This window comes from Scyliorhinus torazame, chromosome 5 (assembly GCF_047496885.1).
Source record: "Scyliorhinus torazame isolate Kashiwa2021f chromosome 5, sScyTor2.1, whole genome shotgun sequence".
NCBI classification, from domain to species: Eukaryota; Metazoa; Chordata; class Chondrichthyes; order Carcharhiniformes; family Scyliorhinidae; genus Scyliorhinus; species Scyliorhinus torazame.
The window spans coordinates 145,779,366-145,806,237 of NC_092711.1; the positions used below are offsets into that span (position 1 = coordinate 145,779,366).

Here is a 26,872-nt window from a genome sequence, read left to right on the forward strand (position 1 = left end):
CAGTTCCCTAACTCGGTCTTGGAGGAGCTGGAGATGGCAGCACTTCCTGCAGGTAAAATCAGCAGGGACACAAACTGCATCCCTCACCTCAAACATCCTGCAGGAGGAACATTGCACTCCCTTCCCTGCCATTCCTCTAACTTTCTACCAAGATCTGGCTAACAACTAAATTAAATTTTTATAAAAAATAATAATAATATAATAAAATATGGTACTTACCTCAGACCAATGGGTTTTATTATTAGGTTAGAGGAGGAGGGTGGGTGGGAGACACTACACGTGTAGTGTCTCGGGTTTCCTCTCCACCAGAATTTATTGGTGAGGGTTTTTCCAGACGTCCGCGGGTCGACTTCCTGTTCCCGCCTAAAAAACTAATTTAAAAAAAAAGAAAAATTCTCAGCTCCTGCTGAAATTGACTAACCAGCCAGCTCCACTCCCGCCGAAATCGACTGGCCTGCCCCTGCAAAGACAAGTGCTTTTAAAGGTTGACTTACCTCCCAGCAGCCACTTCCGCAATGCTCCCGCTGAAACTGACGTTAGCGTGGCTTCAACCAGAATGGTCCGCCTGCGTTCATTCCCTGGTGCGCGGTTTCAGATAGACACTTGAATGAGTGTCAGTCACGCCTGTGCAGCTTCGTCAATGTTGGTCACGGCCAGACATAGTGTTAGGAGTTGCTAGAGTTAGGAGGGCCAGGCACGTCGAGGATCACCGAGGGTACAGGGCATGGGTGTGGGGGAGGGGGCACCACGCCACCAGGAGTGGGATAATGTACAGCACAATAAATATCTCTGCACAAACATTATGACATTATGATGCCTCTGTCACTTTCTTCAGCAATGCGGGCTGATCCCTGGTCCCTTTGCCCATCTCTCCAGGCATCCCACCCCCCCCCCCCCCCACCTGACGTGGCACCCACCCACCCTCTGGCCGTGGACGTCCCTGAGGCTCTGTCCCATCCCCTGGGTGTGCAGATGCTGCGTGTATGTTCTTGTCTCCTGCAGTGTTCAGGCGCAGTGTCCAGGCATCAAGGTTTGATTGCAATGCTAGGCAATGACTCCCACATGCTACAAGGCCTGCCCACCCACGGGAATCCTCTTGGCATCTGTGAAGGGCTCACTTTAAGGGCTCACAATTGCCAATTCCCTATCAGCAATAGCCTTCAGCCACACAGCCAGAGGCCTCAGCAGTCGTTGAGGTTATCGGTGGTCGTTGGGGCAGATGGGCAGGGACAAGGGTTGGCTCTGGAATGGGAACACATGATCCAGGGGTTGGCATGGTGGTGCCCATGTAGTTGCCACCCCCAGAGCCTCCCCTCACCCCTTGGTGACCCACCCAAAGTATTCATTTTTAATTAGAAGTCCACTCATGCTAGAGTTTAACATGGCTTCCTTGACCTTGTTACTTATGGATGAAGATTATTTTAAAATTAAATTTTATTACTAAGGCATACCTAATCGTTCCCCACATGACAGCAGTGACTACACTTCAAAAGCACTTCACTGGATGTAAAATGTGTGAGGAGATCCTGTGGTCATGAAAGGTGCTATAGAAATGTAATTTCATTTTAGAAATAGTCCCCAGACTTGGACATATCATACTCGGCCCACTCACAATGATCATTAATAAAGATTGAGTCGTAGTTTTGTGTAACAACCATGCCTTTCACTCCATTTCAAATACCTTGTGAGAAACCAAACATAGGATATTGTGAAATTATTTAATTTAAAACAGAACGAGTTATTGTGATTTGAGATTCACAGCCTGACAATTGTGCAGGAAGTAAATTCAACGAGAGCTTTCAAAATGGAACTGGACACACTCTGGAAAGAAGTATAAACTTTCAGGGTACTGGGATTAATGGGAATGATGGGTAGAATGGCCTTCTTCTGTGCTCTCTGAAACCCGTTTGCATTTAAAGAAAGTGGTAAACATCTGGAGCCCATTCCCTACGATGGGGGTAGAAGCAGAGATGATGGAATGTTTCCAAAAGGAAATTGGATGGGGACCTGAGGGAAATAAAATGACAGGGATAGAACAAGGCAATGGTTAGATCTACAGAGAGCCAGCATGGACTCAATGGGCCCATTGGCCCCATTCCCAACCCTAATTCCTGTTTCATCTAAAAAGAGAAAATTCAGATGCTCCAGTCTCTCCAACTCACTGAAGTCCCTCATCCCTGATACCATTCTTGTAAATCTCCTCTGCACCCTCTCTTTTCCTCTTCACATTCCTACAGCAGCTTTTCCAGTCAGTTTTTATGTTTCTCACCAGTTTGCTCTCATATTCTATTTTCTCTTTATCAGTTTCTTGATCCTCCTTTGCTGAATTCTAAAACAAGTTCCCAATCCTCAGGCTGACTACTATTTAACTTTCCTTGTTCGCAACGGTTGTATCACTTTTCCTGTTGGATTTCATTTCCCAAAAGGAATCTATAGTTGGTGTATATATGAGAAATGAGAGGCGCCAAAGTTCCGGCAAGGGGGAGGGAGAAAGTGAAATAGAGGGAGAGAGGGCCTCGTGCGAGGGACAATGTTGAGAGGGTGGACCCTTCATGGATAACCTCAGCCAGTACGACAGTTGAACCCCTGCTATTGGAGTCACTCCACATCGTGAACCAGCCATCCAGACAACTGAACTAACTGACCCCCCCTCCCCTCCCCCCCCCCCCCCCCCAGCAGATATATAATAATTCCTTAAATATTAGCTATTGCCTGACTCCCATCATACCATTTAATGTGGTTTCCCTGTCCCCCTCAGACAACTTGCCCCTCATACCCTGATGGTGTTTCTCACAGAAGAAAACTCAGATAAATTAAACAAAAGCATGTAACCACCAGGGCCCATCGTCATGGCAATGTGGTATAATTTGGGAGGATCCAAACAGAAATGCAAACTAATTTTCGGCTCACTTCCAAACACCCCTTCACTCTGATCCTTGTGAAATTTGAAACAAGGAATTTGCAACAAGGCTCAAAGAGCGTCCGCCCATCGGAGGCAAAGCCGTGAGACCGGCCAGTCCAGCAGAAAGAAACCCTGCGACCCTCCCCATTGACCAACTGTCAGAATGAACAAAATTCAGCCCTGGATGTAATTGAAGCAGATACAATAAAGCAGAATCCAACCCCTGTAATCACTTGTGAACTTGTTGGTGTCTCAGCAGGTGCGATGAATCAAGCGTTCCCTTCCCTCACCGCGGGGTGATCGGCTTCTCCCCAGTGTGAACTCGCTGGTGTTTCTTCAGGCTGGATAACTGAGTGAATCCCTTCCCACACTGAGAGCAGGTGAACGGCCTCTCCCCAGTGTGAACCCGCTGATGTTTCTTCAGGCCGGATAACTCAGTGAATCCCTTCCCACACTGGGAGCAGGGGAATGGCCTCTCCCTGGTGTGAACTCGCTGATGTGACTTCAGGTTAGATAACTGAGTGAATCTCTGTCCACACCGAGAGCAGGTGAGCGGCCTCTCCCCAGTGTGAACTCGCTGGTGTTTCTTCAGGCTGGATAACTGAGTGAATCCCTTCCCACACTGAGAGCAGGTGAACGGCCTCTCCCCAGTGTGACTGTGTCGATGATTCTCCTCCACCTTCACCAAACAAACCTCCAGAAGCCGCTGGTTCTCCAGCATCCTGCACCTTTTATTAGCAGTGTGAGAAATGATCAGCCCCGAGCATAAACTTTACACGTCCTCCACAAAATGGAGCGGGGAATTCAGGGGTCGAGTTAACCAAAAGGAAGAACTCAAACTCTTCCTGAAAGTGCATAATAAATGAACTCGGGGAGGCTCCAAACCTCCACATTCTCGACCTGGGGGTGAGCCCTCGAGCAGAAACTCCAGACAAACGGGGGAAGGTCTGCGATTACGATGCTCCCTGTGGTGCAAGAGGACACCAGGTGGAGGATCATCCTCGGCACAAAGAAGTCGGCGATTCTACTCTGACATTGCTGTGGGGCTGGAAAGAACGTAAAATCTCTGCTTCTCGGGTACAAAGTTCTCTAAACATCCACATAACCCACCTCCTCACTGTTATGATCCCGGACCAGACCCCAACAGTGGCTCGGATACTGGACACAAACCCCAATATTTTATTTGTGTTTTGTAAGACAGTGAGGAAAGTATACCTCACTCCAGGAGTGATTTTACAAAAAATAGGGCCATGCTGTATGAAAACAAACTTTATTACTGACACAATATTAAAATAAATTTAACACCACACCAGGAAACCGCTGACAATTAGTCCTTAAACAATGCTAATCAATACCCTTAACTGCTACCTTTATTCCCACTCAAACAACAAAAACACATCTCAGCTCTCAATCCACCGTTAAACACAGTTAGCCCTCAGCAATACCTGCTTTACACAGATGTTCTTTGAGAGAGATCTTGTGTCACCACTTTAAAGACAAGGTCTCAATCCTGTCAGAACCATGAAGAAACTTGGGAAGTTGTTTCAGCTTAGACCATAGACCATAGAATTTACAGTGCAGAAGGAGGCCATTCACCCCATTGAGTCTGCACTGGCCCTTACAAAGAGCACCCTACTCCAGCTTACGTATCTACACTATCAGCATAACCCCCACTTAACCTTTTTGGGCACGAAGAGCAATTTAGCATGGCCAAACCACCTAACCCACACATCTTTGGATGGTGGGAGGAAACCGGAGCACCCGGAGGAAACCCATGCAGCCACAGGGAGAATGTGCGGACACCGCACAGACAGTGACCCAGCCGGAAATCGAACCTGGGACCCTGGAGGTGTGAAGCAATTATGCTAACCACTATGCTACCTACTGCCTACGTGAGCTTGTTTCAGCTCACCTTCTGAACTGCTTGGAAATAAACTGCGAATCTAGCTCCAGACTGAACTGAGATGCTTGACCTCTGCTCATATCTTGAACTAATTCTCAACTAAAACACTTCTTGCATGCAAAACGCCTGATACCGTGGCTCCTCCCAGAACTGACATCATCTTACCAAGCTGATATCTAATTAACTCCACAGGGAATCCCCTTCATCCAAACAACTTACCATGAGCCCACGCTTTGTACGATGCTTTAATTGCACCTCTGGCTCCAGAACCCAGTTGTCTTTCAAACTAGGATTTCTTTTAGAAACATGGCTGCAGCAGTCACACACACTAACTCAGGCTTTTAGCCCTCACTGCGCCAAATACCCAGAATACAAAAACTCTGAAATTCCTACAGTCATCAAATTACAAGCCAAGGCCAACGCCCAGGCCTGCAGCGTGGGGATGTTGGTGGTAACCGGGAGCTTATCTACCAGAGGATTTAAGTGGCAATTGAAGTCACCAACCACAAAAGAGTTAATTGAAGCTAACTGCAAAATCCTTTATAATGAACTCGGGGGAGCAATTCGGGGATCCATAAACATTCATTATTGAAACAACACCTCCATTCACCGAACCTCTAATTATCACATATCTACCTCCTTTGTCCTTGGTGCAGGTTTCAACCTTAAAAGTGATATTTTTATTAATAAGCATTGCCACACCCTTGCTACTTGACGAAACGGAGGCAAAAAACGTGGCCCACCCAATCCTGCCTCAATTTAATGTATTCCTCATCATCCAGATGAGTTTCCTATAATAAAGCTATGTCGACTTTCTCCTTAAGAAAGGATAGGATCTTTTTCCTTCTGATAGGGTGATGGATGCCCCGTAAATTTCCTGAGAAAATTTGCAGATTTACGTCCGCCATTAGTTAGGCGACAGAGAGAACAGGAACAGATTTTCACCTATAATCGAGCGTGCCCCCATTACCCCCTCCTCCAACTCACTTTACATCGGAGGCACCAAAGTCTCCCCAAACTGCTCCTTTCACTGATGATAACCCCATCTGTACCAGAGTAGGATAAAGTCAACAACACATAAACCCTCCCATAATAACAAAAATACAAAAGAATCACCACCACAATAGATCCAAGGGGACATTTCTCAACAAGACTGAGGACCCGGAGGATTAACCCCACGGCCAGACTGTCGTTACCCTCAGGATACCTTCTCCAAAATGAGGAGAAGAAAAGGGCCAACAAGGGAATGGGGATTGAATGTCCATCCCGCATTTTAGACCCACCCATGAAGACCTGCATCCACCACCACCCACCCTTTGGCAATGGCGCCACTCGGTTCTGCCATGGTTAACGCTTGGATAATAATAGAAAGACACGACCCTAGATAAGATAATCCGAGTCCCTGCAACACTTGAGGAGAAGAAGACATTCAGTCGGCGCTGACAGAATAACAACTCCCTTCAACAGGATAAAATATAACAAATTCAGACAACAACACCATGATAGGAAAGAGTCCGGATTAGAGCCTGTGTTAGTCCGAGCTGCAAACCATTCCTCCAAATTCATGCGTTTCATGGATTTAGCGAAGGCCAATGCAGTAGTCGGATTATCGAAGGACTTGACGGAGTTGTCGGATACAATGTTCAGGGTCACAGGATAAAGCGACATAATTCACTGTAAGGTGAGGTGGGAGCCAGGTCTCACCTCACCTGACCCTTCTCCAGGACCCTCTGGTAATCTTTCAAGTTGTGGAAGTGAATGATTACAGGCCTGGGATGAAAACTATCCCTCGGCCTCAAAGACAGGATCTGATGCCCTTTCTAATTGGAAACACCCAGGCTTCACATCCAGCTTGAGAAAACGTGGCAGCCGGACCTCGAAGAACCGAACGGGAGCCTCACCCTCCACACCTTCTGGCAGGCCGACGACTCGAATGTTCTTTCTCTGACCCTCGGTTCTCCAAGTTCTCCAGGAGTCCCCCACATCACTTGGCTGGTTTCCAAGGATTGAATTTGTGCCTCCGCCGAGGAGGCATCTTGCTCAACGTTCAGGATTCTCTCCTCCGGATCATCGAGCCTCTTCATGGTGTTTTACAGCTCGGCTTCATGAGCTCACAGATATTGAGTCAGCTCACTCAGCCTCTGGTCAATAACACGGAGAATGTCGCTGACATAGATCGGCCAATGATCCCACAGAATAGATGAGCAGGCTCGATGGGCCGAATGGCCAACTGCAGCTCGTATTTGTTATGATCTCTGTGTTCAGGACAGGAAGCAGTGAGCATGGATCTGTCAATCAGCCTGAATCAGCACCGTCAGGAGAATTGGGAGGATGAATATTAGATACAGCAGAGTGAGAATGGGAGGGAGAGTGTGTGGGACGGAGATTTACAGCTTTTGGGGAATGAGAGAGGAAAGAATGTTCTCTAGAAACTGGAACTTTCTGTTCTGAATTTCTGTCCTGTACTGACAGTGATGTCTTTTGTAAATTGTTTTTACAGGATATTAGAAGAGGAGGAATTACAGACAGAAATCTCATACTTCACGTCGCAATCTGGCAGAGTCACTCAATTCCTTGGAACTGAATATCACCGGACTTTGTATCTAGAAGGAGAATATTTGTGAGAAATAAAAGGCTTCAACTGATAGTCAAACCTGGAGAGACACGAGGACACCCAAAACATGGAGAAACCGTGGAAATGTGGGGACTGTGGGAAGGGATTCAGAGTCCCATCAAAGCTGGAAGTTCATCGGCGCATTCACACTGGGGAGAGGCCGTTCACCTGCTCTGTGTGTGAGAAGGGATTCACTGAGTTATCCACCCTGCGGAATCACCAGCGAGTTCACACTGGGGAGAGGCCGTTCACCTGCTGTCAGTGTGAGAAGGGATTCACTTGGTTATCCAACCTACGGACACACCAGCAAATTCACACTGGGGAGAGGCCGTTCACCTGCTCTCAGTGTGCGAAGGGTTTCACTCAGTTATCCCACCTACAGACACACCAGCGAGTTCACACTGGGGAGAGGCCGTTCATCTGCTCTCAGTGTGAGAAGGGATTCACTCGGTTATACATCCTGCAGACACACCAGCGAGTTCACACTGGGGAGAAGCCGTTCACCTGCTCTCAGTGTGGGAAGGGATTCACTCAATCATCCAATCTGCAGACACACCAGCGAGTTCACACTGGGGAGAGGCCGTTCACTTGCTCTCAGTGTGGGAAGGGATTCACTCAATCATCCGTCCTGCGGATACATCAGCGAATTCACACTGGGGAGAGGCCGTTCACCTGCTCTCAGTGTGAGAAGGGATTCATTACTTCATCGAAACTGCGGATACATCAGCGAGTTCACACTGGGGAGAAGCCGTTCACCTGCTCTTAGTGTGGGAAGGGATTAATTTGGTTATCCAACCTGCAGAGGCACCAGCGTGTTCACACAGGGAGACGGCGTTAACCTGCTCTTAGTGAGAGAAGGGATTCAGATAGCCATACACCCTGCAGACACATCAGCGAGTTCACACTGGGGAGAGGCCGTTCACCTGCTCTCAGTGTGCGAAGGGCTTCACTCAGTTATCCGCCCTGCAGAGACACCAGCGAGTTCACACTAGGGAGAGGCCGTTCAACTGCTCTCATTGTGAGAAGGGATTCACTCGGTTATCCCACCTGCGGAAACACCAGCGTGTTCACTCTGGGGAGAGGCCATTCACCTGCTCTCAGTGTGAGAAGGGATTTATTACTTCATCGATCCTGCGGACACATCAGCGAGTTCACACAGGGGAGAGGCCGTTCACCTGTTCTCAGTGTGGGAAGGGATTCACTCGGTTATCCAACCTGCAGTGGCACCAGCGAGTTCACACAGGGAGAAGGCGTTAACCTGCTCTTAGTGAGAGAAGGGATTCAGATATCCATACACCCTGCAGGAACACTAGTGAATTCACACCTGGAAGAGGCCATTCACCTGCTCTGAGCAGGGGAGACATTCAATGATCCGTCCCAACTACGGAGACACTAGCGAGTTAATTCTGGGGAGAGACCATTCATCTGCTCTCAATGTGGGGAGGGGTTTTGTGATTTGTGACTCCAACAAGTTCACAATAAATTACAGATGTTGGCTCCGTTGTATTGTTTCTGCTCTCACTGACATCCAGGACTGCATTCTGTTCATTCTGACATCTGGTGAATGGTGATGATTGGAGGGTTTCTTTCTGCTGGACTGGCCGGTCTAACACCTCTGCCTCCGGTGGGCTGACCATTTTTGAGGTTAGTTGCGATTACCTGGTTCCAAGTTTGACGAGGAGCACAGAATGAAAAGGTGTTTGCACGTTGGAAGATATTTAGTTCCCAAAGCAGCCACGTTGCCATGAAGATGGGCTATGGTGGTTACATGGTTCTTCTGTCTAATTTATCTGGGTGTTTCTCGCAGAAGGAAACTGTCATGGTATGAGGGGCAAGTTGTCTGGTAGATTGGGAAATTATAATAAACATATCACTGAAAGTGGCAACGCAGGTGGATAAGGAGCTAAGAAGGCAGAGGGCATGCTTGTCTTCATTGGTCGGGGCATTGAGTATGAAAATTGAGCAAGTCATGCTGCAGCAGTACAGAGCCTTAGTTAGGCCACACGTGGAATATTGCCTACAATTCTGGTCACCAAAAGGATGTGGAGGCTTTGGAGAGAGTACAGAGGAGGTTTACCAGGATGTTGCCTGGCCTGGAGGGTATTAGCTGTCAGGAGAGGTTGGATAAACTCGGATTGTTTTCATTCGAGTGATGGAGGATGAGGGACGACCTGATAAAAGTTTACAAAATTCTGAGTGGCACGGACAGAGTGGATAGTCCGAAGCTTTTTCCCAGGTTGGAAAAGTCAATTACCAGATGACATAGGTTTAAGGTGCGAGGGGCAAAGTTTTAAAAATATTTTATTAAGGCATTTATGCTTTTATAACAATAAGCAATACAAATGTAAACATAGTTCAGTGTGTAAACATGCCTCCATCTCCCACTGCTCCCGCCTTATCTGGACACAAAATAGCCTAACTCTTCACCCCCCCCCCCCTATCCCATCACCCCCACCCTCCCCTTTATTGCCTCTGCTGACAGTTTAGTTTTCTCTGAAGAAGTCGATAAACGGCTGCCACCTCCGAACGAACCCTAACGTTGATCCTCTCAGGGCAGGGGCGGATCTACTATGAGACTAATGAAGCTTCAGATTCAGGGCCCCTAATCCCAGAGGGGCCCCAGAAGCGACTTTACAAGGCAGTCATAAATTAATTGGCAGGACTTCACTAAAGCAGATAAGTCAGTGCTGGGTCCCAGGTTAAAAGGAAAGTGATTATTCTGCTGCAAAAATGCAATCAGGAAATGCTGAGGATCAAAATTTGCCTCCTCTTCCTAATGTAGCTGTGTCGCGATGAAGAGTGTCACCCCGCGTAAGTGTTTGGGTTAATGCCAGTGTGTGTGTGATTGGGTATTCAAAGAACGCTGATGTGGCCTGGCTCACGGGACTGCTCTCCCCTCATGCACTCTTCACTTGGTCAGTTTCACTCGGGTCACATATTTTGCAGCTGTGTATCGGAGGAATGAGAAAGAGCTGGCTCCAAACCTCAGCACAAACACTGGCGCCCTGCTTTGCTAGTTTTGTCTTCAGCCATAGTGTTGATACATTCTGTCCCAAGGCCCTTTCTCTGCCTTCTTTGAAACGCAAAGCTCACTCAGCCTGGGAACTCACGGTGTGAATTCAGATGCCCCCCTTTGCCGGTTTGCTATTTCACTCTCCCAGCCTTCATCTCAGTTTTTACCAGCAGAACTCTCTGTTGCTGTCTAATTCGTACACAAGTGCGATGTGCTGTGCTGACACCCTGGTCCTGTGCTGTCAGCTCCAATATGCCGAGATATGTTTTTGAATGCACATATTTCATTTTGCTCTCCGGCACTTGGGATGTTGTGAGTGTGTACGGTAGCCCATGCAGCCTCTGCTTTTGTTTCATGAGTTTTCAGGTTTGCCGTAACATGTTATGATTGCTGCACTTGACAATCAATGATAAACAGACAAAAGAAAAAAACCCTTTGCAGTCCTGTGCGTGAGAGCAAACCACAATGTATCCGGTGAAACATTATACAGACAGGTGTCACTGTACCAATGTTCATTATAGAGTCAGAGATACAGGTCTCACTGTACCAGTGTATATTGTAGAGTCAGTGGCACAGGTCTCACAGCACCAATGTTCATTATAGACATGTATTTGAAGGTTATCTTCTGCTATCATCTTTACTTTCGTTTGTTAAAGAACTCAGAGAAAATTCAGCCGATAGGATTGCACACTATGAATCAGAAGCAAAAGGTTAGTGTGAAGATATCACACAAGTTATTCTGATTCTTCCAAACGCATTGTTACAAGGAAATTTTGAGATGGAACAAGTGGTATTGCTTCTTTGAGAGGAGCTTACAAATTTAGGATAGAAGTTCTATATCAACTCTATGGCTGCTTGATAATCCAGTTACGCAAGAGGATTGACCCATATGAGCAGATTGCGAAAAGGTTCGAGTTCCTCTCAGAATGGTGAACGATTCTGAAATTGATGAGGACAGTATTAAACTTATAATATCGTATTACAAAGATGATATTGACCACAAATTAGTAAACAAGTGTTATCAGTTCAAAGAATATTTGCACCTTAGGAAATCCCAGCACACAGAAGCAAACACGCCATCTAAAATGCAATGCGCACAAGTTCTTCAGCTTATTTGTGAGCAACACCTCATTGAAGTGTTCCCCAATATTACTACTGTGCTTAAGCTGTACTTTACAATGCCTATCACGAGCTATGAAGCAGATCACGAGCTATGAAGCAGAACGGAATTTTTCAAAGCTATCATTTATAAAGAACAAATTTTGGTCTACCATGACTGAAGAGCGCTTAAATTCTTTATGCATATTGTCTCTAGAAAATAACATTGCAAGGAAGCTCTCATATGACAAAGCTGTACGTAAATATGTTGCTAGAAAAAACAGAAAAAAGAGTATTTTGTAAAATGTGCTTCATGTAGTATGTATTCTCATAGGTGTCTAAAATAAAAGATTATATTGACCGTGGTCTTTTCTATGTTTTATTTCATCATTCTATGATGCATCATGCATGTATATAACATTTCCCTAATTTTCATCCCACCATAACTCGAAAACTATAAGCATAGGAATTTTTTATTCACACCAGTGACTTTGACATGTGAGATAATCCAGTATAGCAATTTTAATCAAAATCTGAGATATAGTGGTTAAAGTTTTAAGAAATTGTGGTGATCTGTCGAGGAACAACCCCATTGAAGAAGATAACAGTGGTTACCCAGACTTCGTTGCTGGTTGCCCCCATAACAGTTCAAGCTTCAGGGCCCCAAAAATGTAGGTCCGCCACTGACTGTGGTTCCTGTGAAACTTGCAACACGACATCCGGCGGACATTCATCAGTAATTTGAAATATCACATTTCAAATTCCAAAACATTGATAGTTAATCTTTTTCGCAATTAGGTTTTGATCAAAATTTGAATAGTTTCTAAAACTTTCCTTGTCAGTTTCCCTGGTGGTCTAGTGGTTAGGATTCGGCGCTTTCATCGCCGGGGCCCGGGTTCGATTCCCGGTCAGGGAATGATGAATTATTGTTGTCCAGCAAAACCTTCAATGAAGCTGACAACACAACATCCGGCGGACATTCATCAGTAATTGGAAATAACACACTTCAATTTTTGGAAACATTGATAGTTAATCTTTTTCGCAATTAAGTTTTGATCAAAATTAGAATAGTTTCCAATTTTTGTTGATCTTTTTCTGAAGTGAAACTATCACGTTTGCTGAACATATACGACTCCCTTGTTTCACACTGGGCAGGAACATTAAAACGTACTCATCTGTAATTATGAGGCAACATTAACACAACACGTCATCTCACAGCCTTGTGACACTTCCACAAGTTTTGAATGAGATTCTTTCTTCCCCGGCTCCACAGTGGGTGAGAAAGGGACAAGCAGCAGGATTTTACCCGAACTCTCCATTTACCCGCTGCCAGCAGAACTCTGTGTCTCTACCCGGCTTCAGCAAAGTAATTTAATCTGGCCGATGGCAACGACTAGGAAACCCCATAAAAAGCGTCTTTTCTTCAGGGAAATTATGTGCTCAGACCTTAAGGAAGGCAACCAGAGGTTATTCCAAACAGCAATTTAATATTTGGGGATGTAATCTCCCCCACTCCGCAGATTGGCAAACTGTAAATTATAGAGGAAAAAAGCTTCCTCTTCTCCGTTACCTGTTGCTTTCATGAGCGCGGTGCGCGTTAATAAAACTGAAATAGATATCGACACACTGATTTCTTATCACTGAATTGGATCCGCTCACACTGATGTCCACCCCCTGGGGCTCTGGACTAACCTGATTTCTGAACATGGATCGGAGACTTGCTGAACTTTCCTCCCAAGCTCAAGTTAACCACAATTAACTGGACATGTTCAGGACTTTCTTTCTGATGTGGAATTAGCTCAGACACAGTGGAGGCTGCCACGTTTCTGCGGGAATGTACAACAATGTGTAGGGGGGCGGTTAAAAGGCAGGGGAATGGCCCTAAATCATGATTCTCATTTGGAGAGCCGGTTCAGACACCATGGATCAAATGACCTCCTTCTGTGCAGTAACACTTCATTGAATCTGCGATGGGCACTAAAGTGAAAGTAACCATGGTGAACTGGACCGCCTATGTCGGTTATTTATACGTGACCTTCCTCAATGTGTCCGTCTGTAACTGAACCTCTCAACACTGAATGTAATCGCAATAACTTGGGACTGTCTATTATGAAAGCTGTCGTGTAGAACTGGGCTCAGTGTAACCTTTCTGATCTGGGCGAGTATTCACAATATATATTGATGATTTAGATGAAGGAACAAAATGTAATATTTCCAAATTTGCAGATGACACCAAGTTGGGTGAGAGGGTGAGCTGTGAGGAGAATGCAGAGATCCTTTAGTGTGAATTGCACAAGTTGAGTGAGTGGGTAAATGAATGGCAGATGCAGTATAATTGGGATATCTGCGAGGTTATCCACTTTGGTTGTAAAACAAGATGGCAGATTATTATCTGAATGGCCATAAATTAGAAGAGGGGAATGTGCAATGAGACCTGGGTGTCCTCATACACCAGTCACTGAAGGTAAGCATGCAGGTACAGCAGGCATTAAAGAAGCCAAATGGCATGCTGGTCTTCAGAGCGAGAGGAATCGAGTACTGGAGCAGGGATGTATTGCTGCAATTATACAGGGCCTTGGTAGGCAACACCTAGAATATTATCTGCAGCTTTGATCTCCTTATCTGAGGAAGGATGTTCTTGTTATAGAGGAAGTGCAGCGAAGGTTTACCAGGCTAATTCCTGGGATGGCAGGACTGAAGTATGAGGAGAGATTGAATCGGTTAGGATTTTATTCATTGGAGTTCAGAAGAATAAGGGGGGATTGCATAGAAACCTATAAAATTCTAACGGGACTGGACTGGGTAGATGCAGGAAAGATGTTCCGAATGGTGGTTGTCCAGAACCAGGGGTATGAGGTTAGGAGGTTGACAATTTAGGACAGAGATGAGGAGAAATTTCTTCACACAAAGATGGTAAGCCTGTGGAATTCGATACCGCAATTGAGTCCAAAACATTGTATGGCTTTGAGGAGCAGTTATATATAACGCTTTGGGCGAAGGGACCAAAGGAGATATGGGGGAAGGAGGCATTTGGCTCCTGAGTTGGATGTTGAACCATGATCATACTGAATGGTGGAGTGGGCTTGAAGGGACGAAAGGCCTCCTCCTCCTGCTCCCATTTTTTCTATGTTTCTATGAATGTAACGGTGCTGAACTCGAACTTCCCACATTGAAACCAACTGGACGTAGCTGGAAATGCTCCTAATTAATATACAGATGTTTGAATGAAGCTGGGTGCACAGTTTCAGAGATATTGGTAGCAAAAGGGGTTGTGATGCCATCTCATCACTGGCACTGAGTAAATAATCACGGGGGAGAACCTGACCGTGTTTCCCATTAGGGCTCTGGTCAATCATCCATTAAACCACTAACTCGGTATTATCGGCTTGAAGCCGCGCACACGTCCCGTTTTCATCATTCCAACCCAACGTTTATTATTCTGTTATAGTTAATGAAGGGATGGAATTGGGAGCATTCTGTCTCTCTGTCTATTTTAGTTGCAGCTGTGTCAGAACATCTGTAAAGTCTGGCAGCAGCTGCACTAATAAGACCATAAGATATAAGAGCTGAAATAGGCCACTCGGCCCATCGAGTCTACCCGCCATTCAATCATGGCTAATATTTTTCTCATCCCCATTCTCCTGCCTTCTCCCCATAACCCTTGATACCGTTATTAATCAGGATGCTGGGCAGCACGGTGGCGCAGTGGTTAGGCCTCATAGCGCCGAGGTCCCAGATTCGATCCCAGCTCTGGGTCACTGCCCATGTGGAGTTTGCACATTCTCCCCGTCTTTGTGCGGGTTTCACCTCCACAACCCAAAGATGTGCAGGGTAGGTGGATTGGACAAGCTAAATTGCCGCTTAATTGTAAACAATGAATTGACTACTCTAATTTTTTTTTAAAAAATTAATCAAGAACCTATCTATCTCTGTCTTAAAGACACTCAGTGATTTGGCCTCCACAGCCTTCTGCGACAAAGAGTTCCACAGATTCACCACCCTCTGGCTGAAGAAATTCTTCCTCATCTCTGTTTTAAAGGATCATCCATTTAGCCTGAGATGGTGTCCTCTGGTCTTTAAGACAGAGACAGATAGATTTTTGATCAATAGGGGGTTCAGGAGTTATGGGGCGAAGGCAGGAGAATGGGGATGAGAAAAATATCAGCCATGCTTGAATGGCGGAGCAGACTCGATGGGCCGAGTGGCCTAATTCTGCTCCTATGTCTTATGGTCTTATGGTCATTGCGGGCATCTTGCTCCAAATGGCCCTTTATCATCTGTCAGTTCTTCTGGCTCCGGTTGACACCAAAAGGCTCAGGCAGCTATGAGGAGAAGGTCTCAGAGTTAACAGTGGGTTCAGACAACATCACTACTCAAATTCATAAATCAATAATTGTCCCTTCGCTGCTCTCAGCTTGAGAATTTTATCAAACAATGTGATTGACGAGTTTACGAACGGGGTGATAGAACATAGAACATTACAGCGCAGTACAGGCCCTTCGGCCCTCGATGTTGCACCGACCTGTGAAACCACTCTAAAGCCCATCTACACTAATCCCTTATCGTCCATATGTCTATCCAATGACCATTTGAAAGCCCTTAGTGTTGGCGGCAGGGCATTCCACGCCCTTACTACTCTCTGAGTAAAGAACCTACCTCTGACATCTGTCTTACATCTATCTCCCCTCAATTTAAAGCTATGTCCCCTCGTGCTAGACATCACCATCCGAGGAAGAAGGCTCTCACTGTCCACCCTATCCAATCCTCTGATAATCTTGTATGCCTCAATTAAGTCACCTCTTAACCTTCTTCTCTCTAACGAAAACAGCCTCAAGTCCCTCAGCCTTTCCCCATAAGATCTTCCCTCCATACCAGGCAACATTCTGGTAAATCTCCTCTGCACCCTTTCCAATGCTTCCACATCCTTCCTATAATGCGGCGACCAGAATTGCACGCAATACTCCAAATGCGGCCGCACCAGTTTTGTACAGCTGCAACATGACCTCATGGCTCCGAACCTCAATCCCTCTACCAATAAAAGCTAACACACCGTACGCCTTATTAACAACCCTCTCAGCCTGGGTGGCAACTTTCAGGGATCTATGTACATGGACACCGAGATCTCTCTGCTCATCCACACTGCCAAGAATCTTACCATTAGCCCAGTACTCTGTCTTCCTGTTATTCCTTCCAAAATGAATCACCTCATACTTTTCTGCATTAAACTCCATTTGCCACCTCTCAGTCCAGCGCTGCAGCTTATCTATGTCCCTCTGTAACTTGTAACATCTGTCCGCACCGTCCACAACTCCACCGACTTTAGTATCATCTGCAAATTTACTCACCCATCCTTCTACACCCTCCTCCAGGTCATTTATAAAAATGACAAACAGCAGTGGCCCCAAAACAGATCCTTGTGGTACACCACTAGTAACGGGACTCCAGTCCGAACATTTCCCATCAACCACCATCCTTTGTCTTCTTCCAGCTAGCCAATTTCTGATCCAAACTGCTAAATCACCCTGAATCCCATGCCTCCGTGGTTTCTGCAGTAGCCTACCGTGGGGAACGTTATCAAATGCTTTACTGAAATCCATATACACCACATCAACTGCTTTACCCTCATCCACATGTTTGGTCACCTTCTCAAAGAACTCAATAAAGTTTGTGAAGCAAGACCTACCCTTCACAAAACCGTGTTGACTACCTCTAATCAAATTATTCCTTTCCAGGTGATTATACATCCTATCTCTTATAAACCTTTCCAAGATTTTGCCCACAACAGAAGTAAGGCTCTATCGTTACCGGAGTTGTCTCTACTCCCCTTCTTGAACAAGGGAACAACATTTGCTATCCTCCAGTCTTCTAGCACTATTCATGTAGACAAAGATGACTTAAAGATCAAAGCCAAAGGCTCAGCAATCTCCTACCTAGCTTCCCAGAGAATCCTAGGATAACTCCCATCCGGCCCAGGGGACTTATCTATTTTCACACTTTCCAGAATTACTAACACCTCCTCCTTATGAACCTCAAGCCCTTCTAGTCTAGAAGCCTGAATCTCAGTATTCTCCTCGACAACATTGTCTTTTTCCTGTGTGAAGACTGACAAAAAATATTCATTTAGCACCTCTCCTATCTCCTCGGACTCCAAGCACAACTTCCCACTACTGTCCTTGACTGGCCCTACTCTTACCCTAGTCATTCGTTTATTCCTGACATATCTATAGAAAGCTTTAGGATTATCCTTGATCCTACCTGCCAAAGACTTCTCATGTCCCCTCCTGGCTCTTCTTAGCTCTCTCTTTAGGTCCTTCCTAGCTAACTTGTAACTCTCGAGCGCCCTAACTGAACCTTCATGTCTCATCTTTACATAAGCCTCCTTCTTCCTCTTGACAAATGTTCCGACTGCTTTAGTAAACCACGGTTCCCTTGCTCGACCACTTCCTCCCTGCCTGACAGGTACATACTTATCAAGGACACGCAGTAGCTGTTCCTTGAACAAGCTCCACATTTCCATTGTGCCCATGTCCTGCAGTTTTCCTCTCCATCCAATGCATCCTAAGTCTTGCCTCATCGCATCATAATTGCCTTTACCCCAGATATAACTCTTGCCCTGCGGTATATACCTTTCCCTTTCCATCACTAAAGTAAACGTAATCGAATTGTGGTCATTATCACCAAAGCGCTCACCTACCTCCAAATCTAACACCTGTCCTGGTTCATTACCCAGTACCAAATCCAATATGGCCTCGCCTCTCATTGGCCTATCTACATACTGTGTGAGGAAACCCTCCTGCACACATTGGACAAAAACGGACCCATCTAAAGTACTCGAACTATAGAGTTTCCAGTCAATATTTGGAAACTTAAAGTCCCCCATAACAACTACCCTGTTACTTTCGCTCCTATCCAGAATCATCTTTGCAATCCTTTCCTCTACATCTCTGGAACTTTTCGGAGGCTACAGAAAACCCCTAACAGGGTGACCTCTCCTTTCCTGTTTCTAACCTCAGCCCATACTACCTCAGTAGCCGAGTCCTCATCAAACGTCCTTTCTGCCACCGTAATACTGTCCTTGACTAACAATGCCACTCCTCCCCCTCTTTTACCACCTTCCCTGCGCTTACTGGAATATCTAAACCCCGGCACCTGCAACAACCTGTAGCCACTTAAAATGGCCAACTCCCGATTCAAAATGGCGAACGGCAAAGGCCGATTGGAAAGTCAGGCAACAAGACTAAAACGAGCAGCTGCAGGTTGGCTGTGTATTTACCTCTGGAAAGGCCAGACACTATCGATACCTGCAACCATCAGCATAACAAAACAACAGCCGTCTGCATACTAATGAGCAATCCCCGGGAACAATAAGCAACACTTAGACACACAAAGCAAAACCAGACTCTTCGGCGCCAGCAGAAGCCTACACAAAAGGAGGTGAACGAGCACCTCAAGACCACCCATCGATCAGGGAACCGCTCCAGCGTTGGAGAAAATCGAACCAAGCGATTGGGACAAAGTCCAATCACTTGGGACCAGGTACAGGGTCCGCCCCGAAAGGCGGGAAGCCCCTGGGAACTATAAGAATTGAGCCCCAAGTTCAAGTCGCTGTCTTCTCCACGTCCTCTCCAGCTTCACGCTTCAGCAGCTCCTCTTCAGCTCTTCGTCCTGCCCGGGTCACCCAGCAACAACGAACCAACAGTAACCATGACTGGCGCAGTGAAGATCGAACCTGTAAGTCTTATTTCAATGCGCTCTATGAGATAGGTGCTCCTAGCTACCAATCTGTACCAACTTCGAATCCCGCAGGCTCAGAACCCGAATGAAAGGCCATTTGTTTCCCTGACCTGGTGGGCCAGTTTCAAGTTAAGTATAGGCCTGTTAGTTGTAGAAGTAGCTTAGACATAGAATTTGTGCATGAGTAGCGATTACTGTGTATAATAAATGTGCTATGATTTAAACCTTACTAATCGGTGTATTGGATTATTGATCATTACTCGGACTTGAACCTCGTGGCGGTATCATAAAGATACCTGGCGACTCAGGAGCAAAGGTAATAAAACAGAGCAATTGAATTAAGGCAAAGTTAACAACAAACCATCCCTGGCCCTGCTCTGTCCATGTCTCCGAAATGGCCACAACATCGAAGTCCCAGGTACCAACCCATTCCGCAAGTTCACCCACTTTATTCTGGATGCTCCTGGCATTGAAGAAGACACACTTTAAACCACCTTCCTGCCTGCTGGTACACTCCTGCAACTTTGAAACCTTACTCATGACCTCACTACTCTCAACCTCCTGTATACTGGAGCTACAATTCAGGTTCCCAAGCCCCTGCTGAACTAGTTTAAACCCTCCCGAAGAGCATTAGCAAATTTCCCCCCCAGGATATTGGAACCCCTCTGGTCCAGGTGTAGACCATCCCGTTTGTAGAGGTCCCACCAACCCCAGAATGAGCCCCAATTATCCAGAATTCTGAAACCCTCCCTCCTGCACTATTCCTGTAGCCACGTGTTCAACTCCTCTCTCTCCCTATTCCTAGTCTCGCTATCACGTGGCACGGGTAACAACCCAGAGATAATAACTCTGTTTGTCCTAGATCTAAGTTTCCACCCTAGCTCCCTGAATTCCTGTCTTACATCCCTATCCCTTTTCCTACCTATGTCGTTGGTACCTATGTGGACCACGACTTGGGGCTGCTCCCGCTTAAGGATCCCGAAAACATGATCCGAGACATCACGCACCCTGGCACCTGGGAGGCAACACGCCAACCGCGAGTCTCTCTCGTTCCCACAGAATCTCCTATCTATCCCCCTAACTATGGAGTCTCCAATGACTAATGCTCTACTCCTCTCCCCACTTCCCTTCTGAGCAACAGGGGCAGACTCTGTGCCAGAGACCTGTACCCCATGGCTTACCCCTGGTATGCCCCCTCCCCCCAACAGTGTCCAATGCGTTATACTTGTTACTAAGGGGAACGACCACAGGGGATCCCTGTACTGACTGCTTCCTCCCAGTCCCTCTCACCGTCACCCATTTATCTTTATTCTTCGGAGTAACTACATCCCTGAAGCTTCTATCTATGACCACCTCTGCCTCCCGAATGATCCGAAGTTCATCCAGCTCCAGCTCCAGTTCCCTAACGCGGTTTCTGAGGAGCTGGAGATGGGTGCACTTCCCACCGATGAAATCAGGAGGGACACTGACGGCGTCCCTCACCTCAAACATTCTGCAGGAGGAACATTGCACTACCTTCCCTGCCATCCCCTTTAGATAAAAAAAGAAAAAGAAAGAAAGAGCTTACCTGTTATTCACTCCCCTTCTCAGTAAGCACTCACTCAGCAACCTCTGCGCCCCGCACAATAATACCTGAGGGAAAATAAAATAAAAACTACTTACCAGTCACCAGCCAATCCCTTACCTGCAGGCCGTGACATCACAGTTCAACTCTTTCTACTTCTGCCTGCTGTCGAGCCTTCCTCTTGATCTTTAAAGCGGTTGTTTTTTTGGGGTTAGATGAGTGAAGAAGTGTTTTGGGTTTAAGTGTCACTTGACAACAACTCCTCCACAAACCACCTTCAAGTTAGGGTGAGCACAACGGCGTATGCAAATTTTCCCCGCAACAGCCAATCAGACACTCCGCTCTACTGACCTCTGCTGGATGCTTGTCTTCACTTGAACAGCTAGGGTCTCTTTCTCAGGTACACCTTCAAGTTAGGGTGAGTACATCGGCGTATGCAAATTTCCCCCGCAACAGCCAATCAGCCAATCAGCAGCTCCGCTCTAATGATAGTTTTCAATTCATTCACATGAAGAGATCGCTTAAAGTCCGAGCCGGATATAACACATTTTAAATACAAGTGTTATTATTAATTTATTTTTGGGCTCTGTTATTGCATATATTATTCATGCGGCACAGTGGTTAGCACTGCTGCCTCACAGCGCCATGGCCCCAGGTTCAGTTCCGCCCTGTGTGGAGGTTGTTCTCCCCATAGTGCATGGGTTTCCTGTGGGTGCTCCGGTTTTCTCCCACAGTCCAAAGATGTGATGGTTAGGTGGATTGGCCATGCTAAATTGTCCCTGAATCTGAAAGGTTTAGATGGGGTTACAGGATTATGGAGATAGGCTGGGGGAGTGGGCCTGGGTGCTCTTTCAGAGGGTTGGTGCAGACTCAATGAGCCGAATGGTCTTCTTCTGTACTGTAGGGATTCTATTCTGTAAAGTATAAAGTATTTAGAGATGTTGTGTAATACGTTATTGATTTTATTTTTTCTACTTGATGTGGTGCCCATGAGTTTGGTTCATGTTATTTCTGGTAACCGTTATGTTCTCCGGCATGGTCTACTAGATTATTGTACATTGTTGTTTCATTCACACAGTTCAGTGATAATAAAATACATTTGCGGCGATTTTTAGCACAGAAAAGGAGTTGGTCATGTAAGCCCAATTTTAAAAAAGGGAGGGAGGGAGAAAACAGGGAATCATAGACCGGCTAGCCTGACATCAGTGGTGGAGAGAATACTGGAGTCAATTACTATGGATGAAATAACTGAACCATTTGGAAAGTGGGATAGGATCGGTCCAAGTCAAGATGGATTCACTAAAGGGAAATCATGCTTGACAGACCTTCTGGAATTTTTGAGGATGTGACCAGAGTGGACAATGGTGAAGCAGTGGATGTTGTGTATCCGGACTTTCAAAAGGTTTTTGACAAGCTCCCACATACGAGATTAGTGAGCAAAATTAAAACTCATGGTATGGGGCGGCAGGTTGGGGGTGGGGGGGGGCGTTGGGGGGGGGGGGAGGGGATGGGGGGGGGGTCGGTGGTAATGTATTGACGTGGATAGAGAACTGGTTGGCAGACAGGAATCAGAGAGTGGGAATAAATGGGTCATTTTCAGAGTGGCAGGAAGTGACTAGTGGGGTACTGCAGGATTCAGTGCTGGGACCCCAACTGTTCACAAAATACACTAATGATTTGGACGAAGGAATTGCATGCCATATCTCCAAATGTGCAAATGACACTAAGCTGGGTGGCAGAGTGTGCAGTGAGAAGGATGCAAAGAGGCTGCAGGGTGACTTCGACAGGCTGGCTGAGTGGGCATATACTTGGCAAATGCAATATAAAATGGGTAAATGTGAGGTTATCCACTTTGGTGGCAAACGCAGGAAGGCAGATTATTATCTGAATGGTGGCAGTTTAGGAACAGGGGAAGTGTAACGAGGCCTGGGTGACATGGTGGAACAGTCGCTGAAGGTTGGCATGCAGGTACAGCAGGTGGTGAGGAAAGCTAATGGCATGCTGGCCTTCATAGCGAGAGGATTTGAGTATAGGAGTAGGGATGTCTTGCTGCAGTTATACAGGGCCTTAGTGAGGCCACACCTTGAGTATTGTGTGCAGTTTTGGTGTCCGAGTTTGAGGAAGGACATCCTTACTATTGAGGGTTTCCAGCGAATGTTCATCTTACTAATTCACAGGATGGCAGGACTGACATTTGAAAGACAGGATCGACTGGGCTTGTACTCACTGGAGTTTAGAAGAACGAGAGGGGATCTCATAGAAACATAGAAAATCCTGATGGGACTGGACAGGCTAAATGCGGGAAGAATGTTCCCGATGTTCGGAACTTCCAGAACTAGGGGGTCCCAGCCTAAGAATAAGGGGTAAGCCACTCAGGACTGAGGTGAGGAAGAATGTCTTCTCTCGGAGAGTTGTGAGCTTGTGGAAGTCTCTGCCACAGAAAGCTGTTGGGTCCAGCTCATCGGATATATTCAAGAGGGAGCTGGGATTGGCCATTGCAGCTAAAGGGATCAAGGGTATGGAGAGAGAGTGGGAGTGGGATACTGAATTTGCATGATCAGCTATGATCGTATTGAATGGTGGTACAGGCTCGAAGGGCCGAATGGCCTACTCCTGCACCTATTTTCTATGTTTCTATGTCGGGGTTGAGCATTGACAAGAAAGTACCAAGAGAAAAGGTGGAGATTTCACACATAAGCCACTAGAATTATGATTTTTATTTGGATGTAAGTGTAATTTAGCTGCTGTCGTAATCTCACCGGCACACATTCTACGCATCCATCTCTCTCTCTTTATTTCCTAATTGTTGCAGCAAACTTGGCAGCGATCGTGATCCTGTCCCGAGGAAGATGTGGCTTCTCCCGATGTATCACCTGCTACTTGGTGTCTATGGCAGTGTCAGACTTCACAGTCATTGTTAGCTCTGTAATACTAAACCGGATTGCTGGCATTTATTTCCCATTCACTTTCCTGTCCATCACACACGTATGTCGTTGCCGGGCTGTCCTAAACTGCACAGTGTTTGGAGTTTCTGTATGGCTAACAGTGGCTTTCACCTTTGACAGATACGTGGCAATTTGTTGCCAAAATCTGAAAACAAAATATTGCAGAGCGAAGCCAGCGGCAGTTGCCATCGTGGCAATTTGTATATGTTGTTTTTTTGCATCTTCTTTCCTGTATTTGATTTATAAACCGTTGTACATAATTAATGACGTGCCCTGGTTCTGCAGTGTAAAGGTCATGTTTTACACATCACCAGTATGGATCGCATATGACTGGATAATCCGCATTTCCACTTGGCTCTCATTCATTCTGATTATATTGCTCAATGCTCTGACCATCAGAAACATCCGAGTGGCCAACAGAGCCCGCAGGAGACTCAGGAGCCAGAACAATGGAGAGAATGAGAGTGACCCGGAGATGGAGAAGCGGAGAAAGTCCATTGTTTTACTGGTCGCCATCTCGGGCAGCTTCATCCTGTCTTATGTGTTAACTGTGATTGCCTTCCTCTACGTTAGGATTGCGGGAACTACTTATTTCTCTGGCTCCAACTTCGAGGAATCAAATTATATTCTGGAGGAAAGCGGAATTATCTTGCAGGTGCTCAGTTACTGCAGCAACCCGTTTATTTATGCTGGGACACAGAGTAAATTCCGAGACGAGTTAAGGAATGGGGTGAAATATCCATTCATTCTGATCCGGAAAATACTTAAATAATGCCAACAGTCCAATGCTGTAATAATTCACCGTTATCGTCCACGTATAAATATTATCCAATCCCAGTTACATTGTCATATTTTGTGTCGTTTATCCTCTGAACGATTTTAGAAATATACAAGCCTGATCACCGCACAAATCAGATTTTAACCTCTTTTCAGTTAGTTGCCAATTCTCTTCCCCATCGAATAAATATTTTGACATTCTGCGGTGTCCGTGCAAAATGCAGGAGAGAGATTCTGACCACTCAGCTGCCATTGAACAGGAAACAATTCTGTGTAATGTGGGGGCCTCGATATCTCTCTGGGTGTGGATTGAATGCTAACGTTGAGCCCTCAATGTATTCTCACAGTAACTTCACTGTAGTGTTAATGTAAGCCGACTTGTGACAGTAGGAAAGATTATTATTATAACGAGAATGTGGACTGCCCAGTGCATTGCTCTTTCCTCAAAAAACGCCCAGGCACACTTGTAACCTTGTGTAGCCAAGCTGTGTCCATATTCATAAGAGCAGAGCAATTTAGCGAAGAAAAAGATGAATTCACGTCCAATCCATTGCACACTCTGCTAGTATTCGAGGCACACCCAGACAGGCAGTCCCAGACAGGCAGTCCCAGACAGGCAGAGCCAGGCAGGCAGAACCAGACAGGCAGACCCAGACAGGCACTCCCACACACGCACACCCAGAGAGGCACACCCAGACAGGCAGTCCCAGACAGGCAGAGCCAGGCAGGCAGAACCAGACAGGCAGACCCAGACAGGCAGTCCCAGACAGGCAGTCCCAAACAGGCAGACCCAGACAGGCAGGCACAGACAGGCAGACCCAGGCAGGCAGAACCAGACAGGCAGTCCCACACAGGCAGACCCAGACAGGCAGACCCAGACAGGCAATCCCAGACAGGCAGTCCGCACTGGTGATGGTGGGGAATTGGAGGGAGCTTGATTGTGCGTGGCCACATTTGCAATTGGCTCTTTGTTGCTTCTGAGGCTCCCGCTGCCGGATCGCCGTCATGTCTTTGGCAGCGTACCGGAACACTCACTGTGTGTGGGGGACGCGCTGGGATGTCACGGGACACTCACTGTATGTGTGGGACACTCTGGGCTGAGGCAGCGTCCCGGGACAGTCACTGTGTGTGTGGAAAACTCTGGGCTGAGGCAGCGTCCCCGGAGACTCACTGTGTGTGTGGGATGCTCTGTATTGAAGTGATCCTGAATTTACACAGTTCAACCTCTGGTGTGACCCAGGAACCAACTTCCACCAAACAATGGCATTTACCAAATTCAAACAAAATCTGGCCGAATACCAGCCAGATTTTCGCTTGCGTCAGCATCTCTCTCACCTTGCAGCCAATCACTGTCCGTTTCTTCCTGCCTCTGTATTTGTTCTCCACCTGGCTCCACAGTGGGTGAGAGAGGGACAAGCAGCAGGATTTTACCCGAACGCGGGGACTGCAGCTTCAATCAGCGGGTTACTGCCCATCCCGGGGACACTCCAACCAGGAGCAAAGCTCCGAATACACCGAGCACAGGCTCAGAAACATGCAGGTAGATTATACCCCGCTCACTTAACCTCCGCGCAGCATTTACACAATCCCTCAGTGAGTGGACCTTCCTTTGAGCTTCTTCTGTTGTATTCAGCTCCTGTGGCCTCAATGGACTGAATTATTTCAGTTCGAAGTTTTCTTGTCATCACGCCCGAGATTCGGACCCTGATCTGGAGGATAATTGTGTCGGTGTGAGCAACAAAATCTGGCCCAATAACACGCAGATTTGCGCTTGCGTCAACATTTCTCTCACTTGCAGCCAATCACTGTCCGTTTCTTCCTGCCTCTGTATTTGTTCTCGACCTGACTTTTTCAGCTCTGATGTGAAACGACAAATGTCACTCAGAGCTCTTTTCTGTGAAACTGCGATTCAGCTTCGTTGAACGGTTTGCTGGACAACAATAAAGCATCATTCCCTAACCGGGAATTGAACCCGGGCCGCGGCGGTGAGAGCGCCGAATCCTAACCACTAGACCACCAGAGAAACTGACAAACAGGGTTTTAACCCGTCTGACAGTATATCATTCGCCTTTCATTCTTATTTCCCAGTTTTAATTAGAAATATACAAAATTACATGTTTAGAATGAACAGAAGTGACATCTTAAGCTAATCACAACAGCAATTGTTGTTCGCTGGAACATGAAATCGACAGTGAGGTGAAATAGCCCAACAAGCTGCTCATGTGTAACTTCCAATTTCCAAAACCCACCAACTTGATCACTGTGGCTCCTGTGAAACTCACAACGCAACATCCGGCAGACATTCATCAGTAAATAGAAATA

At 46.4% G+C, this 26,872-nt stretch overlaps 1 protein-coding gene and 2 non-coding genes across 3 annotated transcripts in view; 1 reads left to right on the forward strand and 2 right to left on the reverse strand.

Moving 5' to 3' along the window:
• Positions 1-26,872, reverse strand: part of LOC140421924 (uncharacterized) — a 92,689-nt gene that overhangs the window by 21,963 nt on the left and 43,854 nt on the right. The window lies entirely within an intron of this gene.
• On the forward strand, positions 12,375-12,446 carry trnae-uuc (transfer RNA glutamic acid (anticodon UUC)). The gene has a single exon. It is a non-coding gene; the product is annotated as a tRNA-Glu (tRNA).
• trnae-cuc (transfer RNA glutamic acid (anticodon CUC)) lies at positions 26,502-26,573 on the reverse strand. The gene has a single exon. It is a non-coding gene; the product is annotated as a tRNA-Glu (tRNA).